Consider the following 16,021-nt stretch of genomic DNA (forward strand, 5'->3'; position numbering starts at 1 on the left):
AAATAGTCACCAGGATGTGAAGTACAGCATAGGGAACATAGTCAATAATATTGAAATAACTATGTGTGGTGCCAGGTGAATACCAGACTTATCAGGGGGATCACTTTGTAAGTTGTATAAATGACCACTATGTTGTACACCTGAAACTAATATAATATTGAATGTCAACTATAATTTTAAAAATTTTTAAAGAGAAAAAGAAAAAAATTGATACAAGAAGAAATTTTAAGAATCCAGTGGGGATTGACTATAAATGAATGTGCGAGAACTTTTTAGGGTGATGGAAATATTGTAAAACTGGATTGTGGTAATGGTTGCATAACTATAAATTTATTAAAACTCATCAAACTGTACACTTAAAATGTAGGTGAATTTAATGATTTGTAATATACCTCAATACAGCTATTTAAAAAAAAGAAAAGAAGCTATTATCAATAAGCTCAGGGAGATGAGAAAAAATTTGGACTCATTTTTTCTGAACAGAATACTATAGATTAAAAAAAAACAGGACAAAAAAGGACTTGGAACTTAAAAATCTAATCACAGAAATTAAAAATTAGGGGTATTTAAAGATAAAATTAAGGAAATCTTCCTTATAGTAGATCAAAAGGACAACAAGCTAGAAAATTAGAAGAAAAAAAAATAAGAAAATTAGAAACTAGTCACGGAGAAGAAAATAATAAAAGGAATAATAAAAAATACTTCCCAGAACCGAAGAACTAAGGTTTCCCAATTGAAAGTTTACACTGATTGCCCCAAACAAGAAATAAAAATAAGCTCACAGTAAAGCACATCAGTTGTGAAATTTCGTAACACTTGAAACAAAGAGGAGAATCTATGAACTTCCAAAAACGTAAAAAATAGGTCAGGCATAAAGGATCAGAAATTATAATGGCTCTGGGATTTTTCAACAGCAACATTGGAGGCTAGGAGACAGTGAATGAATGCCTTAGAGATTCTGAGGGATAATGATTTCCAACCTGAGTATCTATGCATAACCATTCTATTTGTTAGTTGAGGATGGAAGTGAAATGAAGACATTTTCAGACATGTGATGTTTCAAAAAGTTGACCTTACCTGCATCTTTTTGCCGCAGTCATCTGAGAGATGAGTGCTGCCAGAATGAATTGTAAAATCAAACACATACACACACACACATATATATGCATGCATGCAAACATACATACATACATACATACATACATACATACATACATACATACATACATACGGAAGGCTCGAGATTGAAAGCATGGAAGGTAGAAGGTGAGGAAGGTCCCAGAATGTATACCAGACATAGAGAAAAACCTGCCCTTACTGGAGCAGGTAAGAAGGTCCTAGGAAAGCCTTCTTCAAGATGAAACTGATAGAATGACCTATATGTCTCCATGTCTTGAGAACAGATTTTAAAAAATGGTGGAAAGTTTGAGATGAATTAATTATAAATAATTTAAAAATTGGTGAAGGAAGGACAATCTGGAATTTGTCTGGAATTTGTCCCCTCATATTCAAAAAAAAAAAAAGCGTAATACAAAGTAGAACATAGATAAAGTAAGAATGGCTAAGAGATCATGATTATTGTAGCTGGGTACCTAGAGGTTATTATGCTATTGTGTATATTTGAATTTTTTTGTCTTTAATATAGGTACAGAAAAAATAAAAATGTGTTCAGGGATGGAGAGGAATCATCGTATACTGCATGGCTCAGCTATAGGATATTTACTAAACATAGTAATATTAGCATTGGCTATTGATATAACCATAATTATGATATCATTATATTGGGAGGAGGAGAAAATGGAAAGTGTTAGGGAATGGCATGTAAAAAGGAATTAATTCTTAATCTTCCATTGTGGGAGGTTTGGCTTCAATCAGATGTCTTCGAACTTTTCAGCTTGTGTAATGTCATTGGCTTATTGGCTCTTGATCTATTTGATGTCCTTCTACTGCAAACTATATTTCCCGAGTTCCCTTGCCAGCTAGCTTTGGGCTAGATCCAGCCAATAGAAGGCAGCAAGAGAGAAAAAGAAGCCAAGGCATCTCTCACTCCGCTCTTTTTTAGTGTGTGTGCTTCTGGAAGGGCCTCTGACAACAGCCGCCTCTTCTCTATGGCTTCTGCTCTCCCCAGGCCAGACCAGCTCCCACTTCCATGCCCCCATGTCTCATCTTATGGATTCTAATCAGTAATACATTAACACTACAATCATCCTTTTAAATATTACATAAACAAGCTTTGCTTTAATAATCGGAAATTTTCATCATTCTTTTAGTTCCTTTTTGGGTTTTTAAATTTTCATTCTACTTTCTTCACATAATGTTATATAAATGTAATGTTAAAAGTTTTACATTAATTTTTAAATTGTTTTAATTACTATGACCTTAAGTCTTAACGTGACCAATTTTTTTCTGGAATGAGTTGTCATTACATTATTATTTGTAAATATTTGCAAATATTCATATTTTAAAAATTTAAGTAATATATAAAGAGTAAAATTTTAATGCAAGTATTCTCCAATGAGATAAATTGGGTTTTCTTCTCAATTAGTTCATGTATCTATGGATAAAAATGGCTTATTGCCAAAATGAAATAAGCGTCACCATTGATTATTTTTTACTTCTATAAATGTAGTCACCTAGAAGCTGTTTTCACATAAGTATATGGGATGGACGTTATTTTTTCTTTTAAAAAGCTATGTCACCTGATTATTTGAACTCTGTCCTGTTTATAAATCAAAATTCACACAAAGCTCTATCACCGTTTTGTTTTATTTTTTAGCGATATATTATCCAGCAATTTATTTGAATCTTTCTTTGATTTTGTGGAATGCAGAAAATTGGAAACTGCTTGCATTGCAAAAAAAATTTACTAGTTAGACATATGAGTCAATCACTTTCTATATTTCAGGAAATATAGTCTTTATCCAAACTTAGAAAATTATTATTAATTGTACTTTTTACTCCAGTTTAAAGGCATCTTGTTTAACCTCAGAAGGGATGGAGAAAAGTCAAAATATTGTGACATTATACACTTTTACAATTGTATTATTTTTTGATAAAATACTTTTATTTGATCACAAGCTTTAAATAGTACCTTCATCAATGCCCAGATTGAGTTACAGATTTTGTTTATTCAAGTAATGGGGATTTTCTGCCCTATAATTTAGGAAGACTGACTTTTATGTTCTACACATCAGTCAAATAAGACCTATTTTCCATCAGAAAAAGTCTGACTTTATTTTTCAGTTGCAATAGCATATAATAAGGTAATTCAAGGAATTTTAAAAAACACAAAAATAGACTCTATCTTACAAAATATGTTACTAAAATTATTCAGGATTAAATTATTATAGATCTAGTGTAATTGATACACTCATTCTATAATAAGTTTTAAGATAAATCAATATCCTATTACTCATGTTTTACCTAGTGAGAATGTTAAATTTTGCTAAAATTCTGGTATTTATAAAGCAAGAAGTATGATATAAAGGCATATAATTCAGTAAATATATTTTGATGCTTATCTTTTAGGAGTTATTAAATAAGAATCAAATTTAAAAATCAGAAATAAAGAAATAACTCCATTTATTCATTAGACATTCGAGTTAAACCTATATACTTAATGAAAAAGTATATGTTGCTAAAAATTAGATGATCGCATAGCATATTTTTTAATAGAATATGGAAATACTAAATATTTCTTGGTTGAAATAAAATAAAGATTACTGTATTTAAAATAAAAATTTCAAAACATTTTTATAAAAGAATAACTACTATTAAATAACACATCAGAATTTTAAAAGAAATCACATAAAACTTTCACCCAAATTTTATCCAGTTATCTTGAAACTTTGGCAAATACTGGGAAACAATTACTATATTTAAGAGAATTAATAACACCAATCTGTACTGCTTCAGCTTTTGGAAGGTGCTTTTGTTCTCAGTCAATTATATGTCATAAGAGTAAATATGGAGAATAGCTGAAGTGAATTTATATTTTAATCTTCTTTAAAGCTGTTTTCAGTGTTTAATACTTTCTATCAACTTTGCTTTGATCTCATGGGACCTTCCCTAGAGCCTCACAGTCTTAATAGTCAGGGACTTGAAGAAATTTATCACTACTACCACTGCCCTACTTTATCACATATCCGAATTTTGAATATGCCAACAAAGACAAACACATCTATTTTCCAAGAACAAGCTTCACCCTTAATAGAAAAATGTATAAGACAGGAAGTCCTACTAGTTAATGGTGACTTGATTGATGGTTAACTGAGCCTCCTCCTTTATTTGGCACTCTTGAGGTGTCAACACTCCAGGAAAGATTTGCAGATGGATGAGAAGAAATGCCTTTGTTTTGTCAAATGGGGAAAGAGTTGTTATGAACTCAATCAATCTCAGCTACTGAAATTATAAGAAAGTATAAATGGAAGTCGAAGCCCTAAAATTGAAAATCTAAATCTGTGCCTGCATAAACCTTGGAAAACCTTTGTGCACCCCAATTTGAGGACCACTGGCCTAGTCCTTTTTCCCTTTGCAGTGTTTAGTTTCAGGTAATGGTCTTCCGTGTAGCTTTCGCTGTTCGTATGGGATGTGACATACATGGATCCCCTAGCTTAACTTGCCCAAGGTTTTATCTCAGAAATCTCTATTCCAGAAGACCTCTTAAAGGTTAGACCCCAGAAATGACAGTGAACAACTATGGCTTTCAGATTTGGTCTAATCTGTCTTCAAAGACCTGCTCCAGTCATGTCTGCTGTGGTACAGGAAAGGGTGGGGTTGACTCCTTTGGTCAGAGTCACTTCCTGATTAGTGCATGAGCTAAAAAAAATTGCCCATTGTGAAGTGCCAGGATAACACTTCCTGTGTAACACAATTAGCCAGCCCTTCAAGGAGGTCAGTGCAATGTCTTAACCCCATCTCATTCACTATTCTGTGGACTTCATTTACATCCTCAGAAAACATTGTTTTAACAATGTTTGTATAAGTGGTTATAATTATTTTGCAACCTTAATTTTTAAGCATTCAGAATTTTGTTAATGAACACAAAATATTCTATTTCTTATGTCTTCAACTTTAGAAAGGACCATTTAACATTGTCTCCATTTATCTACTCAGCAAATGTTTATTAAATACTTGTGTACAGCCACTCAGACAGAATAAATGACGTGGATGCAAAGATGGAAAAAGACCAGAATGTAAACTATAAAGACGGAGAATAGGTTAGTGATTGCCAGGGATGGGAGTGATGGGGTGAGTGCCCCTGTAAAGGGGTAGTACAAGAGAATTTCTTAGTGGTAATAGAACAGTTCTGAGTCCAAAGGCAGATATAAAAAAGAGGTTGGCAAAATTTTTTTGTAAAGGGCTTCATAATAAATATTTTAAGGAAGTTATGATTAAAAAAACAGTATTAGCGGAGAAACTGTTCACTTTGGAAGATCCGAAAGACCTTTATAACTATAGACACAACCTCTAGGTCTGAATCTACTATTCTAGGATGGAGCTGGGGGTCCTGATGACAGAGCAAAGCAGTGTACAATGTGAGGAGGAGGAAAAGGAAGAAGATCAGAAAGAGAGCGACTCCTGCATGCCCAGCAGAAGTGGACTCTGAATAGGCTGACATAATAGGGAAAGCAATGATTTATATTAAGGCTGACAAACTATGGCCCATGGGGCAAATCTGGCCCACTGCTTGCTTTTCTAAATAAAGTTTTATTGGAACACAGCCACATCTATTTATATATGTATTTTCAGTGGCTGTGTGAGCACCATGACAGCAATCTTAAGTAGTTGTAACTGAGACAGTATGGTCCACAAAGTTTGCTGATCCCTGTTTTACATTGACATTGGACTCTGAATTTCTTTCTGCTATGAGATGTCATTATTATATTATTATATGTGTTTATATACCCGTTCAAAAAGCATAACATGGAAGTTATATTGAGTTATCCATTCAACAGAGTTCACTGCAGCTGTTAAGAAATAGGAAACATAAAAACTAATTGATAAGATGTAATTGAAAGAAGTAGGTTGAAGAGGAGTAAATATGGCCTAAAACCTTACAAAATATAAATACTTTTGTATGCTCATAAAATAAAAATTTACATTTTTATACTTACAGAATAGTGGCTGTTGACATGAGTGAAGCTATAGGGGATTATCACTTTCTGATTTTTATATTTCTGTATTTTGATTTTTTGCAAAATATGTTATTCGATAATCAGAGGATAAAGCTCCTAAGAAAATAGATAAGAACCTCAAATGTTGCCAGTCTAGCGGGACTCAATAGACAGAGTGAATACTTCCAATTAGTTTATGTGTGGGCAAAAAAGCAGGCAGCATAATAAGGTACGGCTAAATTTGAAAAGAAACAAATTGGGGGCTGGGAGAATATTCCAGAGCAGCTGTGTTTGTTGTAATAAGTGGAAAAAGGAAGAGTGAGAGGAGATTCTATGTTACCAGAGCTGAAGAAGGGGGAGAGTCATTTGATGACTTTATAGATCCAAGGAAAAATAAAGAAAAATAAATTTGAGACATAAGATATAAAATTTAAAATATTTTGAAGTATCAGATAATTTTTATACAATATTGAACATGAATAAAATTTGACAGCTTTATTTAACCATCAGTTTCTGAAATGAAAAGATGGCAGCTTAATCATTTTTGTTTTCTTTTGTTTTAAGGAACTGAGTCGGCTTTTAAGACAATATACACAATATTTCATTTAAGTGGTCACTATTCTCTTACTAAATTATTCTCTTCAGTATCTTTCCGAGTGAAGTTTCTTGCAATGCCCTTAACATATTATGGTTAAAGTCGAGAGAATTATTTCTTAAACCACTATTGACCTCTATGGATGTTTATTCATTTTTGTTGCCAATTTTAGCAAGCATTTTTTTTTCTATAAGATGAACTTGTTCTACTTTTTTATTGACCTATGAGGTTGTCATTGACTTTAGAATTAGTTACTAAATTAGTGCCATAAGTCAAAATTTCAGTTGGTTACATCAATTGCAGCCATTATCAATGGGGAACTAACCATGTAACAACTATAAATTTGCCCGTAACGGCTTATACCTCGCACATGTTTCCATGGCAATAACGTAAGAGAACAGAAGTACTGAACTTAGAGATATTTCTAGAAAGAGATGTTTCTTTAAGGAAAAAAAAAAAACAAAAACCAGTTATTTTACATCCAGGTCAATTTCTTGATATTAGATAATAACGATTTTTAAAATTTATTTTCAGCTGCGCTTCCATACAGCTTTGTAACTACTAAACTGTGAGCTTTAGAAATATATACAGTCAAGTACACACATTCCAAATATTTAGAATTTCTTATAATTTAAAGAGAGACTGGCTGAAATTTAATACTACAGTAATCCCTCTTTATCTTCAGGGGATATGTTCCAAGACCCCCAGTGGATGCCTAAAATCATGGATAGTAACTGGATGAATGCTATATATACTATTTTTTTCCTATATATACATACCTTTTCACCAAAAGGAGGCACTATATAGTTTTTCTTTGGCACATTCTAATTACTAATATCACTACCATTGCACTTTGGGGCCATTATTAAATAAAATAAGAATTAATTGAATACAAGCACTGCGATACCACAAGAGTTGATCTGATAACCAGGGCAGCTACTAAGTGACTACAGGGTGGGTAGCATATACAGGGTGTGGAGATGCTACAAAAAAGGATGATTCATGTCCCAAGTGGGATGGATTGGGACAGTGTGAGATTTCATCACGCTACTCAGAACAACATGCAATTTAAATTTTATAAATCGTTTATTTCTAAAATTTTCCATTCAATATTTTTGGACTATGGTTGACTACGGGTAACTGAAACTGAAGCAAAACCACAGATGAGAGGGACCCCTATACACTATGTAAGAAGAAACACGGTAGAAAAGAAAGTAAATTAATCAGCCAAGAAATCATCTTTTCTAGTTACATAACCTTAGACAGAACATTTAATTTTATGAATGTTGGTTTCCTTATTTGAAAACAACTGAAAGATATTTTCCTCATACTTCCTTAAATGTATGAGAGCCAAGATAATTATGTATGGAAGCACTATACAAAGTCAAGCTTCATATCAGGTTGTTTCTTGATTATCAGCATTGAATTTGCTGAGGAATATTCAAAATAGAATCATCCAATAGAAAATTCCATGCTATTATTTTCTAAAATATAGATTAATAAAATTTCAGAGCTGGGAGCCAGCTTTGCTATTATATAGTTTATTCTCTTAAATTGTTTGAAAATACTCCCCTTACTCTGCTTCCAAGACACCACCCTGTCCTGATTTTTCTCCTACTGTTCTGACCACTCCTTCTCAGGCTTCTTTGTCTACACATCCTCCAGGGTCAGGCTTTTTAATATTAGAGTTCTCTCAGACTCATGTCTGGCCCTTCTGTTCTTCTTATACCCTTCTTTTCTTACTTTATACCCTTTCCCCTAAGCCCTCTCACATACTTCTATAGTTTCCATCTGCATACAATATCTTTTCAGGATGTATCTCAAGTCTACACCTCTTCCCAGTTCCAACCCAACCAATTAGTTGCCTACTTCTCTATTGGATGTTTCAAATACAGTTTAGTAAAACCTTTCCAAAATTGATCTTATATTCTGCTTTCTTATCTGTCCCCCAAATTTGGCCTTCTTCCAATGTGCTTATCTCAGTGCATTTCAAGCCCCTGTAACCAGCTGCACAAATAAGAACCTTGGGTGTTATCCTTGTCATTTCTCTGTTACTTCCCATACCCAAGAAGGCCCCTTTAGTCCAACAGATTTTACATTTAAAAAATATCTTGGATCTACCTCCTTCTCTCCATCTCTATCCACCTCCAGATTACTCTTGACTTTCACGGGAACTACTTTAAGAGCCACATAACTCTTCTACTGGTCCACTCTTACCCTGTGATCCTACTGCATCCAAAGTGATACTTGTAGTCTATAATGATTCTCTTGCCATCCGCTAATTGAAATCCTCCAGTGGCCCCTTACATTCTACATGATCTGCCCACCTACCTGTCTAGCCTCATATTATTTCCTTATTTCTCTAACATTCTGCATTTTAGCCTTCTTTCATTTCCTCAGAAATGCCACACTCTTTCTTGCCTATGGGCCTATGAATAGACTTTCCCTTTGCCTGGTACTGTTGTCTCCCACCAATTCACCCAGAAAAACTCTTATTTAGCCAGCAGATTAAGACCAAATATAATTACATCATGGAATTCTTGAAGTTGCAGACTAGGTCACATGCTTTTTTATGTGCTCTATTTTTTCCTTCAGAGTATTTATACAAATTATTATATGGTTAGTGTATATACAAGTATATATGTATGTATATTTAGTATATGTGCATGAGTATATGTGTATATATGAGTGATTTTTATTGTTTAATATCTATGTATACTTACTGGACTGGAAACATTATCCAGAACTATGTCTGTTTTGCTATGTCCACTGTGAGCATAATACTTGGTACTCAAGAAATACTTCTGGAATGAATAAAAGAGCACTTAGTTAATAACAGCTAAACTTCTTTGGCCATCTTTCTGACTGATGACCATTCTGTATCTGCTTGAACAATATCAAATGGCAAGACATTTCACTTTTCAACAGCTCTAATAATTAGAGTGCTTTTAAAGTATTGAAACCAATCTTTCCAATTTCTACCAAATAGTTGTAGTTCTTCCCAACAGAATAGGAATAAACAAGCTTACTCTCTCGTCCTGTCACTCTCTCTGAGATAGCTGGAAATCTTTATTGTGAATTATGTATTAGCTTAGAGTTCTCCATTGTTTTTCATTTCATTTCTTTCTGACAATCCCTGGACCCTTCATTACTCTGATCGACCTCATCTCTGTAGTGGTTAAGAGAAAAGACTCCAGAGTCAGAATTCATGGTTGAATCTTGATGCTGCCATTCTTTAACTTGAGAAACCTCCGTGTTTCTATTTCCTTACTTGTAAAATGGAAATAATAATACTATTTACCACATAGGGATGCTAGGAGGAATAAATGAATTATTATGTGCAAAGCTCTTAGAAAGGTGCCTGGCAAAGAATAAGCACTTGAGCTAAATAGCACTAATAATAACTAAACATTAAATAGTGTCGGTTGTGATTACTGTTGCATAACTCAATCCATAAAGGTTCAACTGGGGAAGCAGATATGAGCTATGGATTAAGAGAATTAATATAAGAATTAAATAATTGTGGGAGGAGCCAAGAAGTCAAGGTCTGAAAAGAGCAGTTGGGAAATTAGAGGAGTCACTGCAATCTCTAAGGGGCCAAGATCACCTGACTGCCACAAGAAGTGTCACAAATGGAGCTGGTGGGAGCACTGACAGGAATAGATGGTGGATCAGCATTCTAGTGTCTGGTGATGGGCTGGGGCCACTGTTGGTCAGCAGGGTCAGTAGTCAGGAAGAAGAGCTGGATATAGAAAACAAGGACAATCTGGCATCCCTAAGTCTGTCATCTAACGTCACAACTTTCAGAGAGCAATGGATGTTGTTAGACTCGTACCCTTCAAACCTACAGAAAGTATCTCTTTTGGCCAGCTCTAACTCAGAAGCATACAGTGAAGGGAATTCAGGAAAAGTAGTTTCACCACAACCTAACCCAGTTGACAATAAATGATATAGCACCGTACATGGAATTGCTTTGGCTTTACAACCGCCTTCATAAATCTGCTGCCAACACTTGAAGCCAAGCAGGACACAACAGTGTAGCTGTGAGCGAAGCTTCTAGAAGCACCAGTTTCCAGGATTTTTTGGTCGTTATGACACAGTTGTTTCAGATTGAACTTTCTGACCCTGAAAGTCCTCTTCTTCACGTGAACTGCCACTGAAACTGAACTGAGACCCGCCGTTTGTATATTTGAATTTTTTCCCCATAATTTACTCTCAAATTTCAGCCTATAAATTGGGGATTCTGGTCCTACCTGTCTCAGTTGAAGTTATTTGTATTTTGATTCTGAGATATAAATATTAGCTGGCCCTCCTATATTTGTTTCATATTCAAACTAATGCACATGTACTTTGAATTTGGGAGTCGGGTCAGGGGAACACACCTTAATAGGACAAATCTCTGTAGCATTTCTCAGACTGGAGTTCCATGGAACATTAATTCATATGATGCTCGGGCCAAGTGCTATATACAATATTTCCCTTTTCATACCTCAGTAAACAACGTAGAGGAACTCTAGGTTTAACAAAGTCTACAGATTGCTTGTCTTCTGAGTATCTCAGAGACTCTATTTAGTTAATATATATTATGAAGCTCCTCACTTACTCAACAGCTTTTCTCTATTCTAGGGAACTAAGACTTTGGGGACCGAAGCAAAGCTTATTGTAACCCTGGCATTTCCATTAGCAACCATGCATAATATTTGGTTTCTCATTCTGACTGAACACCTAGACACCTATGTCTGGTCCATTCACCCACCAAGGGGTCTTTGTTGGTACCTACCTCATCTGTCTTTCCCTTCTTAGGAGAACTTTGAACTTCTTATGTCATTTGGGCCACCTCTTCCTGGGACCATCTTTGTGTACCAAGGATCTCGAGGAGTGGCATTATCCTTCAAGTAAAAAGAAAAAAAGATTTCTCCATAATTTATAAAACTGAGTGGCCACTTTTGTGACTCTGTTCTGAACAGGAAGATTTGTTCCTGCAGCCTGCTTTCTCCACCCTTAAAGGAGAAGCTGAGATCCTCAGTATCTCCTTAAATCTTGTCTAATCTCTGCTTTGACAGTTGCCCTGTTATTCCTAGGATCTCAAGGAGCCTTAGGAGAAATTATATAAAGTGGTTAGCATAGTTCTTGGAGTGGAATAAGTGCTCCATAAGGGGAGCTATTATCATGACTAATTATTTTAATCTTTCTAATTACCCTTAAGTGTCTTAAGGGCAGGAACTAAGTCTTACGCTTTTTTGTATCCCCCTAGCAATTAGCATAGTGTCTGGCTCATGGCTGGCTTGATAAATATTTATTGAAGAAATGAAGTTGCTTATTTCACAATTTTTGTTTGCTCTTATGTTCCTGGAATCCCATTTGGCTAAGGAAATAATTGAACTTGAGGCAAACATTTATTATCCTCAATCCAAATTCCTCTAAAAAGCCACCCCAAAGCATGTAAAAGAAGCAGAGTTTGAAAATCCCTTAGTTGTTGATATAATATTGGAAGGCTAATTCCAAGGCTCAGAGAGCTGCTAGGAGAACAATCTCTTTGTCTACATGGTCACACAAACTTGAAGTTAGTGCCGTGACAGAGTTTCAGTGGATCTTGTAAATCTCAGACTCAACTTTACCATCTTCCAAAGAGGGCTGGTCCTGTTCCAGCTTTCTCTCCGCTGTTGAATGATGCCTTGATAATGAAGGATTCATCTAAAATGCCATCAGATAGCAGTCAAGTTCACAACCCAACCTTGGAGTCTAGAGCATGCCTATTGCAGCCTAGCTCTATGGTCAAGCAGGAAGTGTAGGCATTGGGATAACAGAAGAGAAGTCTGATCCTTTGAAGGAGGTTAGGGGTAGGGAACACTTTCTTTAACTCTTCAAGCCAGTGCTGTTCAATGAACCTTTTATGGTGATAGAAATGCTCTATATCCCTACAGTCCAGTGGACCACATGTTGAACATTTAAAATGTGACTATTACAACTGAGGAATCAAAATTTTAATTTTATTTAGTATTAATTAACAAATTTAAATAGCCACATGAAGCTGGTAGTTACCAATTTGCAAAGTGCAGCCCTGAGTTATAAGATAGAGCCCTCGAAGGGATAGCTAAACAAATGCCACCCATATGCAAGGACCTCAGTTTCTTAATCTGAAAATTAATAATATATATCTATATGTCACAAAATTTTTATGAGGATCAAATGAAATAAAAGTGAAAGTTCACAATGATGATACAAATAAAATCCTCTGCCACTGCAAAGCATTATTATAAAACAAGCCATATTGTTCATAGATAGATAGATGATAGACACAGGAAAATATAGAGGATGTGGTTGCCATTTTACAAATTCCATTTTCCCTGTACAATGACTTCTTGCTTCCTGTGAGCTTTCTTTTTTTGTGGAGTAAGAACTCTCTTACTCTCATGCAAGTTCAGGTTCTTCTTAAATGGGACCTCTCTGCGTGTTCTGAGAGAAGGGCGCTGGCTCCACAGCTGGAAGTTCTCTGAACTTAGAATAAGAGGTAGTTTGTGCCCTGATATGGGTTCTCATTGCCAATTTCTGGCAATAAAGAAAGAACCCTTTCAAAACCTCACACCACCATGTTACACGAAGGGGAAGGGAGAAAGGAGTGTGGAGTGAAGGGAGCCTTGGCTGGGCTCAAAGTAATAGTTCCAGATGTTAGAGCATGACTGGTGCGAATGGCAGATTGGGGGCAGGAGTGGGTGTGTGGAAAGAAGGTGACAATGTGAGAAAACTGGAATACATGAGAACAAAAGCAGGAAATCTCACACCAGGAAAAGTAAATGTGTACTTTCATTTAATGAATACTTACCATGTACTTAAACTACATTAGTCTTCAAAACAGACAAGGATCTATGTTCTACCCATACCTCAACAATCTACTAAAGGAAATTTAGACAATCCATGGCATTTCATCTAGAGCAGGTACCAAAATGGTAGCTAATAGCCACATGTAGCTACTGAGCACTTAGAATGAAGCTAGTCTGAATTGAGATGGACCACAGGTTTAAAATATGTAACAAATTTTAAAGATAATACAAAAAAAATGTAAAATATATCCGTATTTTAAAATATTGATTGTATGTAGAAATAACATTTGTAACATATTGAGTTAGATAAAATATGTTATCAAAATTTATCTTTTTCTTTTTACCATCCTTAATGTGGCTAGTGGCACATTTACAATTATATGTGTGTAGCTCATGTTATATTTCTATTAAGTGATACTGATTTGCAGTCAACCCAGCTGAGACTGGTTTAGGCTAACCTGAACTCTTCCTATGAATATTTGTACACAGCTCTGGGCACCAAAATATTTGAGAAGATAGACAAACTCTGAAAAATGCCTGCAACAGGGAGTGACAAGTGGGGCCTCTCTAAGGAGGACGTTTAGTAATTGCCCTCAAAAGGCCCACATTTCATGAAAGAGCGTATCGTTGCTACAAGAAGTCACTACATAGCCTCTCTCAGCAGCAGAGGTCCTTTGTCTTTTGGTCTTGACTAGATTCCCTATAATCTCTGAAGTGAAATCTTTCCTAATGCCCCTTCCACTAAAACTAGAAAGTTTCTTTGATCCATTGAAACATACATACATGCATGTATGCATGCATACATACATACATACATACAATTTATACGTGACACATATGTATATATATATACACACACACATATATATATTCCTGCTTACACACACACACACACACACACACACACACACACACACACACACCTCACACAAATTGCATATTGTAGACCATCTGGAAGAAAAGTATTTAAACCTTAGAAAACATTTTACACTTTATATCTTTCTTGTTTGCTCTTGTAAGAAGCAATTTTTTCTTCTATCAGGAGGTGTATACTCCAGAGAAATATCTTGTGACTGGAGCTTATTATACAAGAGAAAGACTTCTAGGATACTTGGTTTCTGCAGACAGCTATATGTATTCGTTTTAATCTAACACCATTCTATACTCATTTATACCTATAAACTAATTGGAGATAATACTAACAAAGACAGTACTGCAAGAAGCAATGATCCAAGCATTCTTACCATCTTTACTCATGTGTGCCCATGGAATAGATGATTCCTTTATCAAGAGCTACTAACGTAACTTTTTCTTTGACCAAGGTATTCTTGATGTCTAAAAGAGTAGTTCAACAGCTAAGTTAATCATTTGGGAACCCAGCACTCTGTACATTTTCACATGCTCTTGTGTTATGTCCAAAGTAGAACACATGTATTTATAGAGAAAATTCACCAAACCAACATAATTTACAAAGGGGTGTTGCATCCATACTCCTAATGTGTGTTGACACGAATGAGATATGGGCTGTGTTTGTCAAATAGGGCTTTAACTGTGAATACATCTGAATTCAAAGGAAGTACAAAAAATTTTTTCACCTTTTCACCTGGAGACAAGACTTCTCAAACTCAGATGCTGAAAATATTCTAATAATTCATTAATGTTTAACCACAGTTCTTCAGGCCACGGTATAAATGTCTTCAAAAAGAGATAACTACCATAGATGTTACAGTTACCTCCTGCTGATGGACTGGATTGTATCTTCTCAAAATTTATGTATCGAAGCCCTAATTTCCAATGCAGTAATATTTGGAGACAGGGTCTTGGAGGTAATTAGGGTTAGATGAAGTCATGAGAGTCGGGGGACCCCATGATGGTGTTAGTGTCCTTAAGAAGATACAGGAGAGAGCTTGCTCTTACTCCCTCCTCTACCACCACTCCCCGCACCAGAGGCTCACAAGGAAGAGGTCAAGGGAGCACACAGCAAGATGACAGCCATTATGAGCCAGGAAGAAAGCTCCCACTGGGACCTGAATCATCCACAACCTCGATCTTGGACTTTTCAGCTTCTAAAACTGGGAGAGAATAAGTTTCCATTTAAGCCACCCAGTCTACAGTATTTTGTTATGGCAGCCTGAGCAGAGTAACTCACATCTACCTCCCCAGGCTCCTACTCTTCTCGTTTCTAAGAGTGGGTAACCATCATCAGTATCTCCTTCTGCACTGTATTAGAAATTGATTTCTATTACAACGCTTACCAGCCAAAGGAATTCCAAGGCCATTCAACCAAATGGCTATTCATGGCCCTAAACATACTTGTCACACTTTTTCCTGAAATCAAGCCGTTCAGTAAATAATAAAGATGTATTAGTTTACTTTCTGCTGTAATAAATTACCAAATTGAGTAGCTTAAAACAACACAAATTTATTCTCTTACAGGTCAGAAGTCCAAAGTTAGTTTTACAGTACTAAAATCAAGGTGCCTGCAGGGT

The sequence above is a fragment of the Pteropus medius genome, unplaced genomic scaffold (genome assembly GCF_902729225.1).
Source record: "Pteropus medius unplaced genomic scaffold, Ma_sr-lr_union100, whole genome shotgun sequence".
NCBI classification, from domain to species: Eukaryota; Metazoa; Chordata; class Mammalia; order Chiroptera; family Pteropodidae; genus Pteropus; species Pteropus medius.